We start from the raw sequence: 9,280 nt of genomic DNA on the forward strand, positions 1-9,280 counted from the left end.
GAGAAAGACTGATTCAACTAAATGGGAACGATTCATGAAAGTGTGGTCATTTTGTAGATATTTGTAATAAATAATGTCAACATGTTGGAATGTAATCAAACCATTGCATTTAAATAATGATTTTTTTCCAGTATACTTCAGCTCAATCAGTTCTGAGGGCCGGCTTGATGTGTCTTAGGTAGAACAATCTTTCTACAGATGTCTAAAGCAAACCTTTTAGGGGGTGTGCTAACTCCCTCTTTTCTAGGTACCCGGTAGCACCAACTAAGCAAGATCAATATACAGAGAAGGACTACAGAGAGACAAAAAAAATTATTTTAAGGTGCCTGGGAAAAAAAGCAAGTGGAATTCTCATTGTGATTTGTGGAAATAAGGGGTTGTGAGTTTTCCGTGGACTGAAATTAATTACTTTTAAGCAGCATTAGATACATTCCCTGCCACAGTTTACTTTTAATGGTAAAATATATGCTCTCTAGCTCAGAAAAAAAATTCTCTAAGCTAATATTGATTTAGGATTAGAGTGAAAAATAGATTTCACTTTCTCATGTTAAACTAATTCCAAATTAAGATTTAAATTAAGAGGTTAGAAAGAGATCTCAAAAATAAATCACTTTAGAAGCCTCACAACTTCATTATTGTTTGTCTAATAAATGTCAAGCCTTAAAAATTATACTCTAAAAGAAACTAAATGAAAAGAGTTATTCAGAAAGGAGCTTTGCCAAAGATGTTTTAATGAATAAGTTTGATTCCACAGTTGCTTAGTGAGAGTAATAAGGTACAAAAGGCAATATAAAATCATTGTAAATAATGTAAACGCAATTGATGCTAGAAATGAGAGAACAGAGTCTGCTAGACCAGAAGGCATTTCTGAGGCTGCTGTTGAAAGATACGCTTACTGAAATGAAAGGGGAAAAGGATAAATGACCAGGTTGCTGCAATCAAGATACTCCATCCCCGATCAGAAATACAGCTAGGAGCTGATTTTTTTTTCTTAGGTATTTAAAGCAAATCAGTTAAGAGACATGAGTAACCAGTTCATTTTTAAGCACCCCTTAGTGCAAAGGCTACAGACGGTGATTAGAGTGCCTTATACTAAGAAGTACACTGTTAAAGAACTAGATAACTAGGCAATTCCGTATTGTATTTTTAATTAAAGATAATATTTTGAGCTTGGAATTGAAACGTGAGAAAGTTAAAGAAGTAATTATTGAATTAAACTAGTGCTTTTCAGTATCATCTGCTGAGTGGAACGCTATTCTGGCTTAAAAGCCTCACATAAACAGCTAAAGCAATCTTTCACACGTGTAATAGATACAACTATTTAATAAAAAATGAATGAAGAGCTACTCGTACCCTGCTGTGAAACAGTTATTAGTTTCTAGAGTAATACATGAATTTGCATCTGCTAAAGAAGTGCATTTAAATGGTAAAGAATGTTTGATGACTGATAGTTAAATTTCATGCATTAAAACAAAAATATTTATACTGCTTTTAAATTCACAAGTAAATAGCTGTCATCACGCCAGGCTATAAAAAGCTGATTTCCATGTCTTTCTGGCATGTAATGTTGAATGGAACCACGCTAACAATCCAGTTCATGTTTCGTTTTGTTTTGTTTATTTTTTTTACTTTTCTCAGTAAATTTTGATCTCCCGAGTACTGGCTTTTGAGGGTATGTTGACACACGTGTAATCAGTGCTTGAAGAAACGGTAAAATACCCGAGTAAAATCTTGATCCCACCCATGTCAGTGAAGTACTATTTGAAGATTTCAGAGAGATTGGTACTATATTTCTTGGGCTTTACGTGGTATACACATTTTTCTCTTTCAGGAGAGGGAAAATGTTGGCAGCCCTACAATAATGAGTAACACTGGCACTGGTAAACTTTCTTCCTTCAGGAAATAAGGACTCCTGAGGCAGGCGGGCAGCTGGTGCGCTCAGGTGACTCTGCCTATAGTGCTGGCCAACATTGTCTCCTTTTCCCTTGTATACCCCCTTTCCTTTTCGAATCCATCTATTGTCTCTTGTCTGATACTTAGAGAGCAAGCTCTGTAAGATTTAATTCAGAAGCCATCGTTTTGGTTTATATTCTAGGTTACTCCTGACCATGAAATTCTGGCCCATCATTTGGGCTGCTCTGCTAATATTATTGTTCTATGTCTATTAAAATTAATATGAGTGTTCTGTGTATTTCCTGATAATTAGTAATTTAATTCAAGCATCATGTGATTTTGATTGAGTTTTATGTAGTAGTTATAACACAGAAAGCACCAGGAGCTATTTGAATGAAAATGGAACTTTTACTATTATTCCAGCGTTGATCTTAATAGCTGTATACGTAAGAAACTTGATAAATAAAATATTCAGTGTGCAAATTTTCTTCAGTAATCAATAAGCATCCGGAGCCATATTCATCCTAGAAATAATTTTACTGACCATAATGGATTTACACCAGGAATTCATTTAGCCAGCGTTGTGCATAACTGTCCATTAGCTTCCTTTCTACAGTCAGATATTAGAAAGTTTATGCCTAACCCCGATTCAGACCCTGATGCTGCTGATCCCCTGGCCTGTTCCTGAATATATGATGATTAATGGCTAGTAGTGCTGGTGGTGGTAATAATCATACTGCGTGAGTAACAACCACCTAGAAGCAGAATACTGGGTATAAAAGGAAAGTCTGTGAAGTGTAAGGAGGAGAGCAACACTAATACCAGGTCTGCTTTTTTGCATGTTGACTGCAGTGTAGGATGTGGTACCCTGTGTGCGATGCCCACCACTGTTGCCATGGAGACTGTGCTGAACACAGACCTTCCGTCCGCCTGGGACCTCTGTCCTCTGGGAAACCCGCAGGATTTCTCTCCGAGTAATGACTCCTCTTCCGCGATCTGGGACGCCGCTTCCTAAGACCCGTGCGTTTCATTCAAAACCTGTCCTTGCCCTTGTTTGTCATCCCTGCTTAAGTATAAATGATAAACAAGTGAATAAAACCAGATATAAAATGGGCTATACACATCTACACTAAGTACTTATGTCTCAAAAATAAACACCTTAAAACATGTTGAGTGAATTAAACGGTGTTGCTTTTACTATATAGAAAGGTTGGTTGAAAAGTCCATACCTGTTGATTAAGTAGTGCTTTTTTTCTGCTTTTTTTATGCCTTAATTTTGGGGTATTTCAGTCTGTGCCCTAACACTTGCCCTTTTAGCTATGACCTTGAGCTGCTTTTAGGTATTTTTGTGAAACATGAGTGATAGGTGATAGCTGACCTCACAGGATGCACTTTTAACACATTTTGAGGTATTATCCAGAATAAGAACTATAGATTACAGTGTTTAATATTTATGAAATTGAACAACAAATTCAATTGAGTAACAAAGCATATTTTTAATTAAAAGATCTGGCTACTCAGATTTTTATTTTTTATTTTTAAATACAAAGGTGCCTTTTGTCACTGAAGTAGGAAAAGGATAAATTAATTTACACCTATTAAATTGTATTTGTCTGGAATAGCTGTACACCTTTTCCTTTTTAAAATATGGCACAAGATGTATGAATGGAAGTACTTTAATCCCTGGCAGATGTACTATTCGTGTAACACATGCCAGTTCATTGTTTTATTCTGAGATGTATTTTGTATTTAAAAAAGAAATAAAAGTCTGAAAATGGTCTTGAGGTTCAGTGCACACACCAGAACTGTAGAAATTGTGTCTTCTAAGTCACAAGTACAGTGTTGACAAAAATAACATATTTGTAGAAGGATCGCCAATTTTTGGTTTTCTAGAGACCTTCAGTCTGTTTTGAATAGCATCTGAGACTGATGCTGTGGGCCTTTTCTTGTGCCTGTGTCCTGATGGCGGTTCTTCCGTTAGTTGTCATTGCCTCCAAGAGAAGCTCCAGCAAGATAATTTTATTGTTGCAAAACTCTGAAGATAACATTCAAACTTTTGCATGCACACATTCAGTAAAATCTCATCATGATCTAGCAAGGCTCAGTCTTCCTGGTGTAGCAATAGCGTTTCATGCTTTGCAGTCTCTGTTCCTTCATTTTCTCACCTGTTTTATCGCTGTTCATTTTAGTGTTGAGCATAACATGACGTCTCTGGCCGTGTTTTTATTTATGGATACAGATTTGCCATTTTCCTTTCCACTTCTGCTTTGTCATCTTCTTTTAAACTTCAGATCATGTATGTGTAGGGTTGTACTCTCTGTTCCAATAACAGAGTGGTAATTATATCAAAAGATGATAAAGCCAGAAAAACAAACCGATTTCCTGTCTGCCTTCACCCCAAATCTAATTAACATGTTATATGGGTAGACATGTCATCTTCAAAAACTGATGTTGTGGTGATATTTTAGTGTATTTTACATGTTTGTTGTTTAATCAAAAGTCTCTGTAATCTTAAGTCAGCGTGAGCTAAGTCTTGCTAATAACACTATGTTAAGAAAATCGGGAAATGAAAACATTTATAAACCTTTTCCTATGGTTAAAATGCTGATAAAATGTTACAGGCCAAAGCAACTGCACACGCAGTTAGCCGAGTAGAAATGTTACCTTATCTTCCCCTCCATTGTTTGGAGAGAGATTGCTCAGAGGTTACAGTATTTTGTGGACCATAGTGCCGGGCTGCTGCTATTGTTCTTGTGATGTGATACTTTCTGCCAAGTGTCTCATTACTTGGAGTGGACATGGTGTATTTCACTGGGTCAAAGCAATTCATTAAACTACTGCTGAGCATCACGTTTGCCTTTGGAACAGATTTGGGCTTTTACTGGTTTGGAACAGAAAAATAAGAAAAAAGAAGCACAAGTTAGTTTTGGAACATTTGGAAAAATTCATTAGAATATTTGTATCTCAGAATAAACACATTTATATGGGAATATGTTCCTGCTAAAGAAGGAAATGTTTTTTTTCCTTATAATGGTTTGATCTGGTTTCATAACTCATGTAATTAAAACGTGCCTTTTCTGTTGTTCATTCTAGGAGGAGAGTCTCTAATGTGGTAATTTAAATCTTTAGAAGATATTTTTAACTGGTATTTCATTAATGATGTCTCACGGGGGGAAAATAAGGAAGACATTAAGATATCTGCTTTTAAAAAGTAGGGAAACATATGGGTAAGTTCCTGATGTATTGAACTATTAAGGGAGGGTGTAGGTGAACATTTGCAAGCCATGTGCAAATTGACTCGGGTAAAACTGCTTCTCAGGAAGGATTTGTGCCACAGATGGATTAGTAACAGGACCTTACACCAGTGCAACAAAAGGGTTTTTTTTTTGTTTGGTTTGGGTTTTATTTTTGGTGTGGTTGGACTCTGGCTGCTGATAGCAGAGCCCTGGCTCAGTCCCCAAGTGCTTTCACAGGGAGGTTGGAGGGACCCAGGTAACAAGGTCTTCTTCCATTTAAATCTAAAACAGGCTTGGATGTGATTCAGTGCCTGCCAGAGTCTAACTAGGCTTCACTCCTGTCTGCTCTGGTTTGTGAGGGAGAGTGATATATTCTCCATTAAGATAAAACTTCTTATCTTTGCCATGATAATACATCAGCCTAAACTAGGAGTCAGTTAATCAGACTATTTACTTTAAAAGGCTTCGGAGTATGTCCCAAAAGCACAACCCCAGAAACATTTATTCTAGTAAATAGTTTTCCTGCAGTCAGTCAACCTGCTAATAAGCAACTACTCCCTTGAGTAATGCAGGATTATGTTTTAATTCTGTAATTTGACTGCCCGCTTATGTTTAATGACGTTTATTTGTAGGAATGATGCATTTTGGAAAGTGAGGTCAGCTGGAACATTTGTGGTGTTCATCTGTCTGCAACCCTTGATCTTGCAATGTATCAGTCACTAAAAAAAGAAATGATTACTCAACTGTAAAAATTAAATGGTTGGTAATATTAGTGGATGGTACCCTATGAATATTCTCAAGTGTGGGGTGCAAAAATGATGCTCATTTCAAAACAACAGTAAAAAGTACAATATTTTCTATTAAAGATTTTACAAATTAGCACTATATTATTGGAATTTTAGTTTGAAATAAGTTTTTTATTTTAAAAAGTCATTTTTTTCCTCCATAGAAAAAGTGTTTCAATATGTTTTTAACTTTTTATGTTGAGCAAAAATAATTTTTCCAATGTTTTGATATCATTAATTTGGTAAAGGGTTACTCTCACTACTTGGCTCCAAAATTAAGCGTAGCTTTTAATGCCAGCAGTTTTAAAGTTGCATTTTTTTTAATCTGTCAGTGTGATTCTGTGTTATAATTCTTACTTTTCATTGTCTTGTATGTTATCTTTCTCAGATTATATCAGATTCCGACAGATCTTTTTGTGTAGTATTCTGATATTTTAAAATATTTGTCCTTGCCAGGTGCCTCAAAAGTAGAAACACACTGGATCTTTGTACACATTTAACATTTGTTAATCCTAACAATCACTTCAAATTATTTTACTGCTGCAGAGGGATATATATTTATATGAATATTAAGTATACTTATGTGAAAGACACTCAGACACCACAAAGGCTAATAACTACATGAAAATACCTAGTTAGAAAGACTCTTGCAAGAAAATTTAGAAATGTACATTATCATGATACATTTCATGAAGATATGCCCTTTCCTTGTGGTTCTCCTAAGGTGTATGTGTGAGGAATGATCTACTTCTGTAGCTCTTAGAAAGCGGAAAAACAGACTGAAAATGAAAATATAGACTGAAAAATAAAATATCATGATACATTATCGTTTACATGATCCAGTAAAGATGTTTAAACTACCCTGCAGAATATTGCATTATTCTAACTCTTTATTGTCCTCATACGGTAAATATGAACAAGAACTTAGTATAGTTTAAGGCACAGTGACGAAGCATCTGTCAAATCTACACCTATTGATGTAGTACAAGCACAAGCAGAGAAATAAACATTTCACAGTATCCCTAAACAAAATCAGCTGTGACAATTGGCAAGGTGCCATATTTTTTTAAATATAGTTTCCCAGTTGGTTGTTTCAACAATTGTGGCACTTAAAAGAATAAGGTTGGAAACAAACAATTATTAAAAAAAAAAAAAAAAAGAAAAAAAGTTGTGCAAATCCTAAATTGAAGTAGTAATTATTTATGTTATTTCAAGATGAAGCCTTGATGTTTTTCCACTTCTGTCTTTATTCTGCTGCTTGATACGTAAGTCTAGTCGTACTGCCTTTCTGTGATGTGAAAAACAAGGTGATTATTGTTTTAATTTGGATGAGGTGTGCGTTTCTGAAGAGATCTTCTTGTTAATCCTAATTTACCATGCGTTGGTAGCATCGCAGAGAAACCTGGGAATGAGCAAACTTTATTCTTTTGGGGTGAGACTAAACCAGAAGAGGTGGTCCAACCATGAGCTGGGCGGTAGTATTCATTTAGTGTGGATAGCAGGTCCTCAGCACCCACTCTTCAAGTCCACTTCTGTTGGGTTGCATCGGAGGAAACATCAGAGGTTTCCTGCTGTTTTAATTTTTCAATGAAGAAGCATAACCTAACAATTCTTCAAGGCTGTTTTTTTCTTTAGTGAGCACTTTTTTTGAAAGCTGTAAGTCCTTGCACAAAATTAATTATTTTTCTTAAGGAAAGCATTCATTACAAAGCGAGAAGAGGCAGTTCGTCTTGAGTCATCCAGCTTTTATCTGCGTGATAACCAAAAAGATTTTAAAGATTCTTTCTACGTTTCCTAAGACCATTTTAGTCACCCTGTCATTATCTTTGTATGCAAGACTAGTTAATTTCCTAAGAGTTACCATTAACACTTGGTAGAATTGGAAAGAGCAATGTCAGGATGGTGTGTGAGGTTCCTTAGAACTGTGTTTTAAGGGCTGAGGAAGAAATAAGCAGAAAGACAGACAAGTGGAAGGATATTTTCAGTCTGATTTTTTGATTGCTCCTCATCCATACCTTAGGAGATCCACAAGAAATGGTGATGTCTTCATGAAATGAACATCTGCACGAGCATGCCCCTTGCACAAAGCCCCAGAAACCGCCACCAGCCCATGGAAGGTGTCTTCTGTCCTTTGCAGCTTTTAAATCTGATGAAGGAGCCAGGCTTTTAACTTGCAAGTTAAACAGCAAGCAATAAACAAAGTGCCTTCCTCCCCCGCCTTTTTTTTTAAAGTTCTATATTAAAGCTGTTTTAGTAAAGAAAGTAGTATTTTGATGAAAAAAGAAATGAAGTGGAAATAAAAGCTGAACTTTGTGTTTGAATATGCGTGCTTATTTTAGCAAATGACTTAACTAATGTAAACTGCATAGAGAAACCTGTGTGAGGTTTTGAATTGAGGAAATACAGGGCTTCTTAACTGACCTTCCAGTTGTTGCAAAAAGAGCAAAGTGTATATTTGCTTTCAGTTTGAAAGTAATTTTCCATTTATGCCCAGCAACAGAAGGTTGGATTTTTGATATGTCTAGCAAACAAATCTATGGGGAAGGGGGCTGGGGAACTTTGAACTATGTTTATCTGAAGATGATGGTAATCAGCGGAAAGTGTGAATTTCAATTTTGATGTTTTTAAAAAGTGCTTTTTGTCAGTTTAACTCTGATCCCTTTACAGGTTTCAGCACAAATTTGGATCTTGAAAAGTTTTAATCCAAATGCATCACATTGAGTGCTTGTTTCTCATAATACAAGTCATACTTCAGTGGCAGTTACATCAGTTAAAAAAAATACTTTAGTTAAGGAATTGCGAGGATAAAAAAATAGTTGACTTTGTCCAGTCTTATCTCTGTTTTGGAAGGATAAATATTGTAAACATAAAATATTTTAGACAATGTGAAAAACAGTAAAGTAATGGTATAATTTGAAATTCTACCACAAATTAATTCCCTGCTTCACAGATACTGTTAAATGCTGTGGGAAAGGCTGAAGACTATGGCCTGAAAGTTTAAAAAAAAAAAAAAAAAGAAAAAAGAAAAATTTAAGTGGAATTTGCCCCTATTCCACCCTCCTTGTGTTGATCTGTACTTGCCGCTTGTAATCTTCAGGTTAGGTGACTGCAGCCTGGGTACCTTCAGTGGTCACAACAACGTGTTGCCAACCAGTGCTCTTCTGGTTTGTTTGGATTTCATCATTTATACCCAGAAAACTAAACTGAAGTCTGTGCAGCTCTACCGCCTAGCTGACAAGGAAAAGCTCTACCTTCCTCTTCATGTTAGATCTGACATCCATTGAGTGTTTTCCTGAGCTGATGCAACTCACACAAGAAAACCCTTTTTTTTTGCTGGACAAGTTGAATCTGCTAAATGGGAGGTCC

General features: G+C 35.9%; 1 long non-coding RNA gene across 3 annotated transcripts in view; it reads left to right on the forward strand.

Annotated features, from left to right (window-relative positions):
* Positions 1 to 8,990, forward strand: part of LOC128909060 (uncharacterized) — a 33,527-nt gene extending 24,537 nt beyond the window's left edge. For 2 of the 3 annotated variants that reach the window (XR_008466212.1, XR_008466210.1), the window contains exon 3: positions 2,746 to 4,977. This is a non-coding gene — a long non-coding RNA (uncharacterized LOC128909060). The other variant, XR_008466211.1, reaches the window with a different exon arrangement.
* The last annotated feature ends 290 nt before the right edge of the window (positions 8,991 to 9,280 follow it).

Source organism: Rissa tridactyla, chromosome 4, assembly GCF_028500815.1.
Source record: "Rissa tridactyla isolate bRisTri1 chromosome 4, bRisTri1.patW.cur.20221130, whole genome shotgun sequence".
In the NCBI taxonomy this organism is placed as follows: domain Eukaryota; kingdom Metazoa; phylum Chordata; class Aves; order Charadriiformes; family Laridae; genus Rissa; species Rissa tridactyla.